At 40.1% G+C, this 19396-nt stretch overlaps 1 long non-coding RNA gene across 1 annotated transcript; it reads right to left on the bottom strand.

Moving 5' to 3' along the window:
• Positions 1–209: 209 nt before the first annotated feature.
• Positions 210–3691, bottom strand: LOC107824185 (uncharacterized). Its single transcript, XR_001656804.2, has 2 exons — positions 3303–3691; positions 210–1485 (listed from the first exon to the last, which is right to left on the bottom strand). It is a non-coding gene; the product is annotated as an uncharacterized LOC107824185 (long non-coding RNA).
• Between the last annotated feature and the right edge of the window lie 15705 nt (positions 3692–19396).

Raw genomic sequence — 19396 nt, forward strand, 5'->3', positions numbered from 1 at the left:
AAGTTTATAAGCTTGATTATATCTTATTCGATGTGTTTAGATCTAGAGTTAATTATCCTTGACTAAGATTTATTCTCTATTTTTTTTCATTAATTAGTTTAACAAAAAGCTTAACTCTTTTTGGTCAAACAATCACCGCCTCATAAATTGGGACGGAGGGAGTACCCTTCAACTGAACCATGCAGTTGGTTCTACAAGACGCTAATGTTAGTGTGGTATATCATCCATTATATATTCCATCCTCATGGTTACAAGTTTTTTGATGTTGGAACTAAGTAGCTAATTTTGATCCTCAGAAATAAAGACCCTGCTAGATATAACTCGGTGGATCCATTGAAAGAAATACAATCGGACTGAATCTAATGGTACTTAGCTTGTACAGGAGTGTGGTTCATGCACACAATCACTCGGAGCTTCATACTAGCTAGAGTTAGAAAATATCCATGTGTTTGCACCTGATCCAAACATAAAGACATAACTTAATGTGCTTTCCTATCTCCAGCAAAGTCACTATCTGTAAAGCCAATTAACTCTGACTTTCCTTCTTTCTTGTACAAAATACCATAATCAATGGTACCCTGCAAATACCTGAAAATTCTTTTAGCAGCCAACAAATGAGTCTCTTTTGGGTGCTCCATGTACCTGCTAACAAGACTAACAGAATACATTATCTCAGGTCTAGTGACTGTTGCATACATTAAACATCCCACGATCTGCTTATAAAGAGTGCTGTCAATCTTCTTCCCTGTAAGATCTTTTTCCAACTTCAGCCCCGTCCCTGCAGAATTGCACTTTGGCATTTCAAACCTCATCAAAATGAAGATTTTGATGCCCAGAAATGAAAATTCCAGATAGAAGATTGCTTCACTTTAATGCCCAGAAAATAACACATCAAGCAAAGATCCGACATACCAAACTCAGTCAACATCGATTGCTTAAAATTTTTAAGCAATATAGGATTTTCCAGTATAGATCAAATCATCTACATATAAGCATACAATGACAAGCTTTCCATCTTCAATTTTTGAATAGAGCGTATGCTCATATAGGCATTTTCTAAAACCTGCCATATTGAAATAATCATCAATGCGACTATACCAAGCTTGTGGAGCTTGTTTTAGCCCATACAATGCCTTTTTCAATCTATAAACCTTATGTTCCCTGCCTTGCTTCACATATCCAGAGGGTTGATCTATTAGATATACCCGCTCTTTTAATTCGCCATGTAAGAAGGTCGATTTCACTTCTAGTTGATAAATTGGCCAGTTGTTTTGGGCTGCCAATGCTACCACCAACCTAATGGTATCAAGTCTAACTACTGGAGACCTCCTTGTACTCCACACCATACTCTTATATTCTTTGGCCACCAAACGCGCCATGTACTTGTCAACTTCACCATTCTCATTGAGTTTGGTTTTGTAATCCCATTTGACTCCAATTGACTTTTACCCTGTCACCCCTTTTTCATTCCAAACCTCACTAAACCTTCTTAAAATAATAAAAAAATTTAGTAAAAAGCATGAAAAGGGTTTTCAATTTGAAAAGTGACAAAAACTGTATTCAAAAAGGAAAACTCAGAGTCGCCACCTGACATCAGGTCATCGTTTTTTCAAAAATAATTATTTTTATTTCAAAACACTTTGAACTCTAAAACTAAATCTACATCAGAGATTTTGATAAGGGGGTTCATTTGACTCGGGGAGAAGGTGTTAGGCATTCCCCGAGTCCCGTGAAAGTCACGGTTGCATACTCGATCTAGTTGGCTTTTAGACTATTTGAATTGAGGTAAAATAATCATAGAAAAATAAACACACAAAAAGGCTCGAGGTCGTCCCCACCTAATAAAAATAAACTACTGCAAGTTGTACTTTTGGCCTTCAAATACAAGTACTACGAGGCATTCCCCAGAATAAAATATATACAAGTCCTTCGGGGCATTCCCCGAATAAATTTAACTAAATTAACAAAAAAGTCCTAAAGCTTGCCTACCCAAATGTTGTCGGCCTAAGCATGCTCCTATCGGAAGATGTAATGAAAGTAAAATAAATAAAATTGAAAGAAACAGAAATTAATTTCATGCTCATTCCCTTCTTAATTTTCCTTTCATGCATTTGACCAAGCCCCAATTCCTGAAGGATATGAACAAATCAATTACTAATGGGCTCGGCCTTTTCCCACTCCCACAATCCAATTCATCAAACAAACAAGAGCGTGACTTCAGCAAAGCAACAACAATGTTTGAGCAAATAACAACCAAACAACTAACACCACAAAATCGAAGATACCAAATTCAAGAGCTAAAAGGGTGCACGAGAAACACACAACATGTGACAATATGAATTGCTAAACAAATTAGCTCAACTTACTTAGCTCATTCTGGTTCAGCTAAATGCACTTTTCCTTTCTTTTAATTCAAAAAAAGTGAGGGGGTACAGTAAGGCAAGAAAAGTTTGATGGGCAAATATCTTTCCACAGGCTAAATCTCAATAGAAAGAACAAGAAAAAGTTCAATCAAACTAAAATATATATTGAAAACCTACATCAATATTTATACTACTCAACATCTCATTTAAAAAAAAAAGTGACTCCATTTATTAAACAACAAAATTCAGTCTAGTCCTCAATCTGGCCTTAATAACAGAAGGTGTATTAATCAAATGCAAGAAAATGATTGCAATCTCCAATGATTCATACTACCAAACTTTCATTATCCAGTAATCAAGAAGTACTCCATCAAGTCAAGAAATATTCAACAATTCCCCGTTTACCTTAAAATCCCACAAGCAAACAGTTGGAGTTCACAAACTTAAAAAGCCTTTCAAAAACTGATTTGAAAAAAGAAAAAGCACATAACATATGCTGATTATCTCGTCAAGTATCTCTAATAGCACAAGTGACATAGATCCATAAATTCAAACACATATCCGCGTCATTTGACCCTTTATACGAGTCCATCGGAGAAGAATAAAGAAGACTAAAATGACACACGTAGCGACACAAAGCAAACAGAGTGGCACATTTCAGGAATCCATTCAATCACAAACAGAATCCTACTTTAGTCGATCGTGTTAGACTCGAACATATTCTAAGATTATAAGACGTATGCACACACAGGACACAGCAGAACACATGATGGTGTAACTTAATCCAGACTTAATACTATCTGAAAATCACGAGATTCTCTCTGTTAACGCCCAGATTCGATTATTTATCTCTAAAACATGTCAAGCAAATTCAAACTTCTAAGTCCATTTTATCATACTTCGAATCAACATTAACAGAGCAAGAGAATAAAGACGAACCTGGAAATTAAGCTTACGATTAATTCTGTAGGAATCGATTACAACAGAAGAGGATTTGGTGACGAACTTGAGAACGAAAACACCTACTGAAAATCCAGAGTCAACAATGAAGCAACAGAGGAGGAAGCCAGCTCAGGGAACGCGGACACGAACACCTAGACTGGCGAACAAATCTTCAGCACTCAATAACGCTTCAATCGAATCCCATGACGGAAAATGAAAACAGAAACTGAAAATAATTTATTTTTTTTGTTTTATTTTTTTTTGATTTTCTGGAAGCGAAAAATAAAAAAATAAAAATGGAAGAATCAGAAGAAAGCCTCAAGAACCCTAGAACCCTAATTTCTTCAAGTGCTTTTTCTCAATCTCCCCTCCTCCCCTTTTCTCTGTCTAAAGGCTCCAAATATATATCCTTCTCTCGAAGCTTCTTATTCCTCAGCAAGAAATCATGTGGGACCCAAAATCAAATCTGAAAATCCCCCTTTCACAAACAAAAATCGGAAAAATGGAGACTTAGGACAAAAATCTTCATCCAACGGTTCCCATTTCTCCCAAATTTATTCAAGGGCCTCGGATTTGTGTTTAAACAAAAGGAAAATAAAAGAAGAAATTTGTGTGAGTCGGATTGAAATGATGAGATTTGTACGAAATGAGTGACGTGGAAGAAGGAGAGAAGAGAGGGGGGGACCATGGGACTCGTTGAGGGTGAACTCGCCCGATTCCGGCGAGTTTGGGCGAGTTGGAAGCGGCAATAGCATGGAGATGGGGGTTAGGGGTGTGGCTGAAGCTTGTATCTTTAGGTTTAGGGTTAGATTGGGAAAAATTGAGGTTATATTTGGTGTGGGGGAAATAAGGTGAACCGTTGGATTTGGTGAATGGATGGCTGAGATTAAATCAGAAAATGGGGCGGGTTGGTGGGTATTTGGGGCGGGTCTGTGGAGTTAAGTGGAAAGGGACGGGCTGCCTAGATTTGGGCTTCTTCTTATCCCGAAATCGGGCTTGTAATTTGGGATTCAACCCTTTTAAATCTACCAATTAAGAAAACTTAAACCTTTTCTTTACAAAAATGATTTAAAATTAATTATGATTAATTAAAGTAAGATATATCATATATATATATATATATATATATATATATATATATATATATATATATATATATATATATATATATATATATATATATATATATATATATATATTATTTTTTGTATTTTTCAAGGATTATACTAAAAATAAAAATATAAAAAACCATGACAAACTTAGCATAATACTACTATTAAAATACTAATGAACTTAAATAAATAAAAACAAAAAACAAACATATCTGATAAGATAATTGAGACTTTCTTTCTTTTTTTTTTTCTTTTTTTTTAATTTTATGATTTGAAATTAAAAATAAAATAGGCTAAAATTACATAATAACTCAAGTAGATATTTTAAAACATAAAAATACTAAAACTAACTTTAAAACTGTGCGAGTCAAAAATTACATGTCTACAGCTGCCCCTCTTTGACGGGAAACACAAAGTGTTTTCAGACAAAGAACAACAAGACATGTTTTTTGACTCGACCCTTATTTAGAGAGACAAAAACTAAAGAAAAGAGAATGTGACCGAGCCCTGGTGTCTGAGCTGCCTACATATCCTTGGCTATAAAGAAATCAGGCCACGTGTAGTTCGGAGTGAGAAGAGCGATGGAGTATACCGAGGTGGAGAGCCGAGTGAAGTGCTGTCGAGGTTCCGGTCCGCGGTTCCTGCCATTACATCAAAAATAAAAGGAAAAATTACAGCATAAGTAAAAGAAAAATATAAGATCCTATCTACTTCTTGTCTTGAATCTTCCTTGAATCTCTACTTGATCTTCAATATGAAACTGAAAAATGGACCCTGTTCTTCAGGCGGGCTCCCGATGCTTCTTAAATTTGCAAATTGAAGTAACTTTTGAAAGAATTCCCTTGTTCTCCAAGTGGGTGTCTGATTGCCAAAACTTGAATTGTATTCCCTTGTTATCCAGGTGGGCGCCTGATTGCCAAAACTTGAAATATATTCCCTTGTTCTCCAGGTGGACGCCTGATTTCCAAAACTTGAATCATATTCCCTTGTTATCCAGGTGGGCACCTGATTGCTAAAACTTGAACTGTATTCCCTCGTTATCCAGGTGGGCGCCTGATTACCAACAACTGAATTGTATTCCCTCATTATCCAGGTGGGTGCCTGATTACCAAAAACTTGAATTGTATTCCCTCGTTGTCCAGATGGGTGCCTAATTACCAAAAACTTGAATTGTATTCCCTCATTATCCAGGTGGGCACCTGATTGCTAAAACTTGAATCATATTCTCTCGTTATCCAGATGGGCACCTGATTGCCAAAAACTTAAAACTGTATTCCCTCGTTATCCAGGTGGGCACCTGATTGCCAAAAACTTGAAACTGTATTCCCTCGTTATCCAGGTGGGCACCTAATTACCAAAAACTTGAATTGTATTCTCTCGTTATCCAGGTGGATGTCTGATTACCAAAACTTGAATTGTATTTCTTTATTATCCAGGTGGGTGCCTGATTACCAAAACTTAAATTGTATTCCCTCATTATCTAGGTGGGCGCCTGATTGCTAAAACTTGAAACTGTATTCCCTTATTATCCAGGTGGGCGCCTGATTGCTAAAAACTTGAAATTGTATTCCCTCGTTATCCAGGTGGGTGCCTGATTGCCAAAACTTGAATTGTATTCCCTCCTTATTCAGGTGGGCGCCTGATTGCTAAAACTTGAAACTGTATTCCCTCGTTATCCAGGTGGGCACCTGATTGCTAAAACTTGAAACTGTATTCCCTCGTTATCCAGGTGGGCACCTGATTACCAAAAACTTGAATTGTATTCCTTCGTTATCCAGGTGGCTGCCTGATTACCAAAACTTGAATTGTATTCCCTCATTATCTATATGGGTGCCTGATTACCAAAACTTGAATTGTATTCCCTCCTTATCCAGGTGGGTGCCTGATTACCAAAAACTTGAATTGTATTCCCTCATTATCCAGGTGGGCACCTGATTGCTAAAACTTGAATCATATTCCCTCGTTATCCAGGTGGGCACCTGATTGCCAAAAACTAAATCTCATTATCCAGGAGGGTCCTGAAAACTGAGCCATGCTCACATCTTGGAGGATTCTGAACAGAATTTCTTGCTCCCTGAACCATGATTTTCCATGGGAGGTCCCTCTAGATTAAAAAAATGTTCTTGCCCCTGTTTCAGACAAATAAAATCTTGTTAGTTTGAAAACGTGGTGGTTAGTTTGTAACATCATTATTGAGTGTCTGCTTCCGCCGCTGCCATGCTTCATTCTGATTAGCTGCTTCGGGATAGCAAGGAGTTGTTTGACTTTTTAAGTGGAACTGGACCACAAAACCTCTGCATAACCTGAATCTCTCACACCCACTTGTTGCATTGTGTTCTTTTTGTGAAAGTTGTTGAATCCTTGTATTTTCTCAAAATTCAAGATTCACTTGATTGTCTGTACCTCAGTTATTACCATACTTGTTATTCTAAATCAAGTCAATTGTGATGTGCCTGGCCGGACTCCGCTTTGTGCAATTTAGAAGCTGGTAGTAGGCTTTGAAATCCTTTCCTGCTTGGTCAACAAGGTCTAACTCAAAAGAGACTCATAAAGATAGACTCAAAGAGCAAAGTGAAATGATTTTTGACAAAAGGAGCAAAGGAAAATTTTGAACACAGATGACTATATGAAGAAAACTGGAAAAAGAAGACTTATCTAAGGGAAGCGGCCAGCTCCAATAATCATGACATGCATTTCGGATTGATCAGCCTAATCCGTCCAACCAATCATATTTTCAGTTCATGTCATGTCTTCATACTGCAAAACCGGGCTTCCACTGATCCAATTTCTTTGTAAAGTCATGAGCCTCATTCGACTTGCAGTGCCCCGAAGGGTTTTCACCGTCAAGCCTCTCTCATTTGTTCAACTCTCAACTCACCATCGCCTTACGGTGCTCGTAAGGGTTTTCACCAATAAGACTCTCTTATTTCAAATTTTTCTCCCAGCTCACCATCGCCTTACGGTGCCCGTGAGGGTTTTCACCAATAAGACTCTCTCATTTCAAATTTTCTCTCAGCTCACCATCGCCTTACGGTGCCTGTGAGGGTTTTCACCAATAAGACTCTCTCATTTTATTCATTTTTTTCTTTGTGCCCATGAACAAAGTGTTACCCATGATGTAAATCATACCTCTATCTCGCTTGACTTGGCATCCTCAAAGATTGATCGGAAGGTCTTTCTTTGGACCGTAATGTAGGCTTTTGGACAGGGTTAGAAAGAAAGGGTGGTATGAAGGCACAAACTAACTTAAGATGAAAAGGGATCAAAATTACAACTTTTAGAATCAGATCTTTTCAAAATCAAAACTTCTGCCCCAGTTTCTTTGGGTCTGGGGAATTTTTATTTTTATTTTGATGGGACCGAACCGTAAGGCTGCTTATGTATCATTAAAAGGAATCAAATCGAACGTAGTTCAAAAGAAAGTTGTTTGTTTTTGTTGCTTTTTCTTTTCTTTTCTTTTCTTCTTTTTCTTTTCTTTTCTTTTTTTTCATTTTTCTTCTTTCTCTTTTTTTCTTTCTTTCTTTTTATTTTCTTTTTCCTTCTTTTCTTCATTTTCTTATTTTCACTCATTTATATTATCATTTTTTCATTCTCTACTTCTGCTACTGATTCCAAAAGAGGAGTATGAAAGAAAATAAATAAGGCTCAAAAGAGGTAGCAAAGGATGAAAGTGTTTAGGTATCGGAACAAAATGCCTTCGTCATTTCAATTTTGAACATGCCAAGTACAAAATACAACTGAAGGTAAGGAAAGAAATCATACATAGTACCTCTTAACTGCATCAGAATTGATAGCCATATCTACACATTTGCCTTCTATGTCTGTTAAATACAAAGCACCATTGGGCAACACTTTTGTCACAACGAATGGCCCCTGCCAGTTTGGGGCGAACTTGCCATTCGCTTCAGCCTAATGAGGAAGGATGCGTTTCAATACCATCTGGCACACTTCGAATTTTCGAGGGCGCATCTTTTGTTGTATGCTCTTGCCATTCTCTTTTGATACAATTGACCATGGCATACTGCAACCAATCTTTTCTCATCAATCAAACTTAACTGTTACAACCGGGTTTTGACCCACCCATCATCATTAATTTCAGCTTCGGCAACGATCCGAAGGGATGGAATCTCAACTTCCGCAGGTATAACTGCCTCAGTTCTATATACCAGCAAATAAGGAGTTACTCCTACTGAAGTGCGAACAGTAGTGCGATAACCCAGTAAGGCAAACGATAACTTTTCATGCCACTGCCTAGAATCTTGAACCATCTTACGAAGTATCTTCTTTATGTTCTTGTTGGCAACCTCAATAGCTCTATTTGCCTTGGGGCGATATGGAGTGGAGTTCCGATGCATGATCTTGAACTATTGGCATACCTCTTTCATCAAATGACTGTTGAGATTAGCAGCATTGTCTATGATGATCACCTTGGGAATTTTGAACTGACAAATGATATTCGAATGAACAAAATCTACCACTGCCTTCTTGGTCACAGACTTGAAAGTTATAGTTTCGACCCACTTGGTAAAGTAATCAATGGTCACTAGAATAAACCTATGCCTGTTTGATGCTGCTGGCTCAATTGGTCCAATGACATCCATGCCCCAAGCAACAAAGGGCCAAGGTGCAGACATTGTGTGTAACTCAGATGGGAGAGAATGAATCAAATCACCGTGTACCTGGCATTGATGGCATTTGAGAACAAAGCTGATGCAATCTCGTTCCATGGTGAGCCAATAATAACCTGCTCGAAGTATCTTCTTTGACAACACATACCCATTCATATGCGGCCTGTAAATTCCAGAATGCACTTCGGCCATGATAGTTGAAGCTTTTTTAGCATCTATGCACCTCAGAAGTCCCAAATCTGGAGTCCTCTTGTACAAGATTCCCCCACTTAAGAAAAATCCGCTAGCCAAACATCGAATGGTTCTCTTTTGATCACTCATGACATGTACTGGATATACCCCCGACTTGATATATTCCTTGATATCATGGAACCAAGGCTCGCCATCAATTTCCTCTTCAACCACATTACAATAAACATGTTGATCATGAACTTGAATATGCACAGGGTCGACATAAGCCTTGTCCGGATGATATAACATTGATGCCAGAGTAGCTAAGGCATCGACAATCTCATTATGAGCTCTAGGAATATGTCTGAATTCTACCGACCTGAATCGTTGACAAAGATCATGCAGGAACTGTCGGTACGGTATGAGCTTCAAGTCCCAAGTCTCCCATTCTCCTTGAATCTGGTGGACCAAAAAATTTGAATCTCCTAGAACAAGTATTTCCTGGACTCCCATGTCTATAGCTAACCTCAAACTTAGAATGCATGCTTCGTACTCAGCCATGTTGTTGGTGCAATAAAATCGCAGCTGGGCTATTATAAGGTAGTGTTGCACTGTTTTAGAGATGAATACATCCCCTATTCCGACACCTTTCATGTTAATAGCCCCATCAAAGAAGAGTTTCTAACTTGGCTTTTCATCATGGTCAACCTCGTCAACACACATGACCTCTTCATCAGGAAAATAAGTCTTCAGTGGCTCATATTCATCATCCACCGAATTCTCGGCCAAGTGTCGACCAAGGCTTGGGCTTTCATCGCGGTCCGAGTCACATAGATGATGTCAAACTCTGTAAGTAAAATCTGCCACTTTTCCAGTCTTCCCGTGGGCATAGGCTTCTGAAAGATATACTTTAGAGGATCCATGCAAGAAATGAGGTAAGTAGTGTAGGACGATAGATAATGCTTCAACTTTTGTGCCACCCAAGTCAGGGCGCAGCATGTCCTCTCAAGCAGAGTGTACTTAACCTTATAGGGAGTGAACTTCTTACTGAGATAATAGATTGCTTGCTCCTTCTTTCCCGTGATGTCATGTTGACCCAATACACAGCCGAAAGAATTATCCAAGACTGTTAAATACATAATTAAAGGTCTTTCAAGCTCTGGTGGGACAAACATAGTTGGATTCAACAGGTACCTCTTAATCTTATTAAATGCTTCTTGATACTCGTCAGTCCACTTGACTGCATCATTCTTCTTCAGCAGCTTAAAGATGGGCTCACAGGTTTTTGTGAGCTGAGCAATAAACCTGCTGATGTAATTTAACCTTCCAAGCAGGCTCATCACCTCTGTTTTGTTCTTTGGCGCCGGTAACTTTAGAATGGCTTTGATCTTCGACGGATCTAACTCAATGCCGTGTCTACTAACCACGAATCCCAGCAGCTTCCCCGACGGGACACCAAATGCACACTTCGCTGGATTGAGCTTGAGGTTGTACTTGCGGAGCCTTTGGAAAAACTTTCTCAAATCCTTGACAGGGTCAGACTGCTTCTTTGACTTTACGATCACATCATCTACATAAACCTCAATCTCCCTGTGTATCATGTCATGAAATATGGTGGCCATCGCCCTCATGTAAGTTGCCCCAGCATTCTTCAAACCAAATGGCATTACCCGATAACAATATGTTCCCCCTAGCATGATGAATGTTGTCTTTTCTGCATCTTCCTCATACATCAAGATCTGGTGATACCCTGCGTAATAATCCACAAAAGACCCAATCTCATGCTTGGCACAATTATCGATCAGAATGTGAATGTTCGGCAATAGAAAATCATCCTTTGGGCTTGCTTTGTTAAGATCACGGTAATCAACACAGACCCTGGTCTTACCATCCTTCTTTGGTACTGGCACAACATTGGCTAACCAAGTGGGATATCGAGTGACCCGAATGACCTTTGCAATAAGTTGCTTTGTGGTTTCATCTTTGATCTTCACACTCATATCAGTCTTGAAATTTCGCAACTTTTGCTTGACATGAGGGAATGCTGGATCAGTTGGCAATTTATGAACTACCAGATCAGTGCTCAAGCCCGGCATATCGTCATATGACCATGCAAAGACATCTTTATACTCAAACAAAGTATTGATTATTTCCTCCTAACTTGCGATTCTAAATGCACACTTATCTTGGTTTCCCTAACATCATCCTTGTCCCCTAAATTGATTGCTTCAGTTTCACTCAAATTAGGCTTTGGTTTTTCTTCAAATTTTTTAGCTCTTTACTGATTTCCTCAAATGTTGTTTCTTCATCATATTCTATTTCATCATCATATTCTACTTCTTGGATTATTATATCCAAATTAGATTGGCTTTTAAGACTCAGCTGAAAATTCTTCATCCATGTCATGTCATTGCAACCAGCATAAAAATAACTGTATAAAAGAAAAAAGAACAAAATAAAATACTATTAGGAATAACGGAAAACAGGAAATTGCATTTCATTGAAAATAAAAGGATAGAAGGGTTTGAACATCAAAACAAGCAAACACTAAAAATCTGGATTACAACCCTGGAATAACCCAGATAACAGACATGGAAACAAAGCAAACTACCAAAACGCCTTCCTGGTGGGGAGATAAGTAGCTTCCCAATTGCTAAGCTTCACATTTGGCCCAACAAGCTGCACATTTGCTTTACTAGAACCTTCACCAACTTCTACCATATTGACCTTATCGAACAGACTCTGGAACCTCTTGATCAGCTCTTCATCAACATCGACCACAAGTTTTGGGATTGAGGAGGTTGGAGGTTTTTTGGCCCCTGACTTGACAAAAGACTTAGAGATGTATGGGAGAGGCTTGGGGAGTGCATACTTTCTGTTTCAGATTTTTCACCCTTTTCACATCCTTCTCTGTGGGCATGAATCCCAAACCAAATGTACCAAGATTCCCACTGGGGTGCACTGGATGCACAATACCTTGCAGAGATGAGCCCAGACCCTTGCCCGGCACAAAACCATTCTTCAACATTTCATTCGCAACCATGACGGATGCGGAGGATAGCTTAGGACCCGAAATGCATTTTCCTTCAGGAATTTTCTCAACAGAGACTGTTTCAAAAGTCTGATAAACCCAAGGTCCCTTATCATCTTCAACTTCGATAAACGGAACAATTGTGTCATTACAAGCTGACAAGTCCTCATCACCGTGCACAACTATTTCCTGCATGTCCCATTTGAACTTCACCATTTGGTGCAGAGAAGACGGGAGTGCCTTAGCAGCATGTATCCAGGGCCTACCCAACAATAGATTGTAGGAGACAACCACATCTAACACTTGGAATTCCATGGTAAACTCAACTGGCCCTATCGACAATTCGAGCATTATATCTCCAACAGAATCTTTACCTCCCCTATCAAAGCCTCGAACACACACACTGTTTAAGTGGATTCTTTTGGTGCCAATCTTCAGTTTTTGCAGAGTAGACAAGGGGCAAATATTCGCACTAGAGCCATTGTCAACCAAAACCCTTGAGACAACAAAATCTCCGCACTTCACCGTGAGATAAAGAGCTCGGTTGTGTTCTGTACCCTCCATAGAAAGTTCATCATCTGAGAAAGTGATCCTATTTACTTCGAAGATCTTACTAACTACCTTTTCCAAGTGATTCACTGAGATCTTATCAGGATCATGTGCCTTATTCAAAATCTTTATCAGGACCCTGCGATGTTCGTCTGAATGTATCAACAAAGACAAAAGAGAAATCTGAGCTGGTGTTTTCTTTAACTGCTCCACGATGGAATAATCCTGCACTTTCATCTTTTTCAGGAACTCCTCAACCTCTTCCTCGGTGACCGATTTCTTTACTGGCATTTGGCTATCCTTGAATAGCTTGGCTTTCCTTAATTCTTCTGGGGTGAAACGTCTCCCAGAACGAGTCAATCCTCTAGTTTCATTAACTTCCTCCTCTATTATTTTCCTTTGTATGTCACTATCACTTGTTTTTAATTCCACGGAACAGCCTTGGCATCAACCACTGGCAGCTGAGCCATTGGTTTAATGATCATAGGGGTGATAAGAGCCCCCTTCACAACTATGACAGGCTTAATTGGAATCCCTGGAGGATTGAGTCCTGGATTGCCCTTTTCAAATGCCATCACTTCTCTATATCATACCCTGGAGCATCAGAACAATAGGCGCACCTCAGGGAATAATCGAGGTTTTTTGGAGGATCTTTAACTCAATCGGCCTCAAGACGTCCAATTGCCTTAACCTTTGAACAGACTAGTATAGGACTCTCCAAGCAGGGTAAAAGTTTATATTCGTTGTTGCCTCTCTCTTCTATACTCTGGCCTTGATCGAAAATTTGAACCATTGGAGTTTTGGTAAGGTTGTGGAGGTGGATAGGCATTTTGTGGAGCTGGGTAGGTATTTTGTGGGACTGGGGCACGCCATTGTGGGTAAGGAGTGGGTTGAGCATATGGTTGTGCATGGTGAACAAGGTATTGGGATGGCCTGGCTAAGTATTGGGGGTTTTGCGGGGAAAAGTAATGTTGAGGTGGATTATATGGAGCTTGGGCATAGGTTTGAGGTCGGGGTCGAGGATGAGTGTATTGGTGGGGTGAACCCCTCTGGCCATGCCATGATCCGAAGACAACCATAGCGACATCTTCCTTCTTCTTCTTGCCTAACAAACTTCTGATACCACTCTGGATTGCCTGGGTGGTTTCTTTTATAGCAGAATAGCTCATGATCTTACTCGACTTGAGCCCCTCTTCCACCATTTCTCCCATCTTCACCACATCATTGAAAGACTTACCAATGACTGAGATCAAGTGGCCATAGTAAGTGTTACAACCCATATCCACACGCTTTAGTTCAAGACATATATTAGTTAACATAAATCCAAGAAGGAATTACCTTTGAGATGATAAGAAGTTAATCCTATTGGTCTTAAGTGATACAAGGGTGTATAAGGGTGATTAACAAGTATTAGAAGTTAAACGAATCAAGGATGTTGTAACTCGTATTTTTAGGTAAACCTAGAGGTTCTTAATAAACTCAAGGTCATGTATTAAGGTGTTTGAATCATATAATATCTGTATCATAAGTCTTGAAGTCAAACGAGTTATGAAACAAAAGTCGACAAACGTTGTCGCAACTTAGGTTCATAATTTTACTTAAACATTAGGTTAAATGTTTCTAAGCTTTTATCCTAATTTACAAAGAATTATGGGGTGATATACCCACCAAATTAAATATCTATGAGTCTAGTTTCTAACGCATTAAACCGTTTGTCAATACGATCTCGGAGTATAGAGATATTCATATTTTTGCAAGCCTGCGCAGATTGGTAGATGACAAGTAGGTGCATCACCTACTTGCCAAAATGATAGGACAAAATTAAAAGACCTAAGTTGGCCAAGAGAGGAATTTTAAGGGGTTATGAACTCAGTTATTTCATCCATATTTCAGACCCTCAAAACCAAATTTAACCCCTGAAACTCCTCCCCAAAAATCTCACACAAACCCTAATCGATTTTCCCTCTCTTTCAAGTTCTATTTGAAGGTAAAACCTAGAGTTTGAAGAACCAAGGGAAGGGCTGAGTTATCCAACAAGTAAGGTAAGTTACTGCCATCTTTCATACATTTTTCTCTACTGTGAATTCATGGTAATTCGTTCTATATATGTAAGAACTCACGGGACGGTGATCGAAGCCGTGAGTTCGAGTTATTCACTTGTAGCGGACTGTTTTGTGGACTGTTTTGTGTTGCTATTGGGCTGCGTGTTTTACTACTATTTTATGGAGTTTTGGAGGTGTAAGGGTGTGGAGGAACACCATATATATGTAGGGTTATGGGCTGATAGTGATTCGTAACATTTTCGGGTCGTTTGACACGACTACGGTGGTCGTCGTATGTATGATGTAATTAGGTTGTGTGTGGACTATTTTGGGAGGCTCAATATGTTTATTATTGATGTTGTTTGGGCTGTTTGGTGATTGTTTGGAATGGTGTGAAGTCATATATATAGGGGAGGTGTTGTCCGTTTCAACGTAAAATAGGTTGTGGTCGATACATAATAGTTATGACGCTTAAATGATAACGATAGTATCGTTTCTCTTATTGTAGACTAAGGAGTTGTGACAATTGCATAGCTTGTGATTGGGGCAGTATATACAAGGTATGTGAGGCTATCCCTTTTATTCTTTTGCATGACTCCGATTGTACATAATATAATGAACGAGCTTCCAAAGATACTCTACTCTTAGAAGCTAGCAATACTTACATTGCTTTCCCTCTTATGGAACGATTGATGTTAATGTTTCTTCTCTTATTCTTATGTTATCAATGTTGTTGGTACTTCCTGATTCTTATAAGGCTCATAGTGAAGAGTTATTCCTAATAACGTGTATAGAGGTTACCGACCTTACATCACTCCGAAAGGTTGAGAATGTGATTCCATGAGTTGAGCATGTCACTCCGAAAGGTTCAAAATGTGATTCCAATGAGTCTAGCATGCATCATATATATGTATCTATTTTACTCTACCGAGCCACGCTATAGTCGGCCGGGTACGGCACCTATTGTGCAACCACTGATCAGTTGGGTTTTACCGAGCTCCACGTGGCCGGGTACGATTCTACCGAGCCTTATGACGGCCGGGTACGTTTTTACCGAGCCTATTATGGCTGGGTACGATATGATGATGATGATGCCCACAGAGGCGTATGTTTTAAAAGTTTATGTATACATACATATGTATCATGCATTTCATGTCAGTAGCCCTCAGAGGTACTCAGATGTTCCAGGTTGTATATTCTTTATCCCTGCTTACATTACTATTCGTATTTATGGTTCCCTGCCTTACATACTCAGTACTTTATTCGTACTGACGTCCTTTTGTTTGTGGACGCTGCATGTCGTGCTGCAGGCCCTAATAGACAGGCAGGTGCAGCTCCCCCACCATAGTAGGTTGTCCAGTTCAGCAGTGATTGGCGAGATCCCTTCTCCGGACTTGCCGTGGTCTTGGTATGCATTTTTGTTATAGACATTATGGGTATGTCGGGGCTCTATTCCGGCTATGTTGCAGCACTTATGTTCATTTAGAGGCTCATAGACAAGTGTCGACTCTTGTATAGTTTGGTATGCCTTGTCGGCTGGTTTTTGTTGTATAGTCTTTCATGGTAGTGTGGTAGCTCGTACCTTATATGTAGTTTTTGATTGTCTAGTCATCCCCTGCTATGTATGTTCATGCCATCATATTTTATTGTTGGTTGTCCATGATCCAGGTCTACCATTTATATTGATCTCGTCAATCCTAAAAGATAATAAAAAAAAGTTAGATAAAATGTACGTGGGTGCTCGGCAAGTATGGTTGGGTGCCAGTCATGGCCCTCCAGTTTGGGTCGTGACAAACTTGGTATCAGAGCAAGTCTGTCCTAGGGATTGTCTATGAGTCGTGTCTAGTAGAGTCTTGATTATGGATGTGTAGTGCGCCATATTTATAATCAGGAGGCTACATGACATCTTGGGTTGTTACCTTCTTCCTGAATCTAGATCGTGCGTAGAGTTGAGTCGTAAGTGTTCGTCTCTAATATTCACCTTGTTTTCTTTCAGCGAAGCCTTCGACTAGGAAGCAAACAATTAGTAGACAGCTTGATACAGCTGCAGGAGAGGGTACCAGTCAGGTGCCCCAAGCCAGAGCAGGCCAAAGTGAGGCTCAGAGTGAGATATCATCTCATACCTCATCTACCCTGTCTCCTCCAAAGGATATTAGGAAGCACCCAGCACCTCCAGTTCCTCCGTCTGGCACTACAGACCAGGATATGCGGAGTGCTTTGCAGTTATTGACTAGCTTGGTAGCTGCTCAGGCTCAGAGGTAGAATACAGGTGCTGCTGATAAACCAGTTACTACGAGAGTTTGTGATTTTATTAATTTAGACCCTCCAGTGTTTACCAGATCAGACCCCAAGGAGGACCCCCAAACTTTTATTGACCAGGTTCATCGTACATTGCGGGTTATGCATGTTAGTGATACAGAGGCATTAGAGTTGGCTTCTTATCAGCTACGGGATTTAGCGGTTCTCTGGTATGATAGTTGGGAGAGATCCAGGGGTCCGAACGCTCCTCCAGCTGCGTGGAAGGAATTTTCTGAGGCCTTTCTTCGTCACTACTTGCCAGTTGAGATACGACGAGCTAGAGCTGATAAGTTCTTGAACCTTAGACAAGGTAATATGAGTGTGCGAGAGTACAGTATGCAGTTCGATTCTTTAGAAAGGTATGCTCCCCATATGGTGGCCGAGATGAGTGATAGGGTGCATTTGTTCGTGAACATATTGGGACCACATCTGATAAATAAGTGCACGATAGCCTCCTTGGTGGAGGGCATGGATATTTCCCGTATTCAGGCTTATGCCCAGACCCTTGAGGATCGTAAGCGCCAGCAGAGGGCAGATAGGGAGCAGGATAGGGGCCAGCATAAGAGGGCGAGATTTGCAAGGTATTCTAATGACTTCAGAGGCAGCGTCAGGCCCCAGTCTTCGAGGAGTTCGGCTCCACCTGTAGCTAGTGCTCCTCCACAGTTTCGGAGGCCTCAATATGATCGATTTACCCATTCTGGTCCAGGTCAAAGTTCGCAGGCATCAGGCTCGCAACATCACAGGGATACTAGTCAGACAAGACCTACAACACCACATTGTGATCAGTGCGGCAAGGCCCACTTTGGACTGTGTCGTCGAGGTTCTGATGCATGTTATTCTTGCAGACAGCCTGACCATATGATCCGGGATTGTCCTAATAGGGGAGGTGATGGTATGGCTCAACCGACTGGATCTGTGTCTGCTTCTTCCTCATCAGTTTGACCTCCAGCACGAGGTTTTCAACAGTCGACAGGTCGTGGTAGAGGTAGAGGTGCAGTGCCGAGTTTGAGTGGTGGTCAAAATCGAACCTATGCTCTAGTAGGTCGACAGGATCTTGAGTCATCTCCAGATGTTGTTACAGGTATATTATCTGTGTTTTCTTATGATGTATATGCGCTGATTGATCCAGGATCTACATTATCATATGTTACACCCTTTGTGGCTAATAAGTTTGGCATTGAACCTGAATTGATAAGTAAACCCCTTGCGGTATCTACTTCGATAGGAGATTCTGTGATTGCTAGAAGGGTATATAGAGGTTGCACTATGATGATTTGTAGACGTCAAACCTCGGCAAATTTATTTGAGTTAGAAATAGTTGATTTTGATGTGATAATGGGAATGGACTGGTTGGCCTCATGCTATACAAATGTTGACTGTCATACGAAGATGGTTAGGTTTCAATTTCCTGGTGAACCCATCATTGAATGGAAAGGGAATATTGCTACACCAAAAGGTAGGTTTATTTCCTATCTTAAGGCAAGGAAAATGATCTCAAAAGGTTACATTTATCATTTCGTTCGCGTTAGGGATGCGGAGGCGAAACCGCCTACTTTACAATCAATCCCCGTGGTCAACGAATTCCCAGATGTTTTCCCAGATGAAATCCCAGGCCTTCCTTCTGAAAGGGAGATTGAGTTTAGCATTGATGTGTTGCCTGACACTCAACCGATCTCTATCCCTCCATACAGAATGGCCCTGACAGAGTTGCGAGAGTTGAAGGTGCAGTTGAAGGACTTGCTGGATAAGGGCTTCATTAGACCTAGCACTTCACCTTGGGGTGCACCAGTCCTATTCGTGCGGAAGAAAGACGGGTCATTACGGATGTGTATCGACTATCGACAGTTGAATAAGTCTACTATAAAGAACAAGTATCCACTTCCAAGAATTGATGACCTGTTTGACCAACTCCAGGGTGCCAAGTATTTCTCCAAGATTGATTTACGTTCAGGGTATCATCAGGTGAGGGTTAAGGAGAAGGATATTCCAAAGACGGCCTTCCGAACAAGATACGGGCACTTTGAGTTCTTGGTGATGTCGTTCGGGCTAACAAATGCCCCAACAACTTTTATGGATCTCATGAATACTATATTTAGGCCCTATCTTGATGTGTTCGTGATTGTATTCATTGATGACATTCTAGTATATTCTCGTTCGGAGGCGGAACATGCGGGCCACTTGCGGATAGTATTACAGACGCTTCAGGATCGTAAGTTATATGCTAAGCTCTCCAAATGTGAATTTTGGCTGAACTCAGTAG

This window comes from Nicotiana tabacum, chromosome 1, assembly GCF_000715075.1.
Source record: "Nicotiana tabacum cultivar K326 chromosome 1, ASM71507v2, whole genome shotgun sequence".
In the NCBI taxonomy this organism is placed as follows: Eukaryota; Viridiplantae; Streptophyta; class Magnoliopsida; order Solanales; family Solanaceae; genus Nicotiana; species Nicotiana tabacum.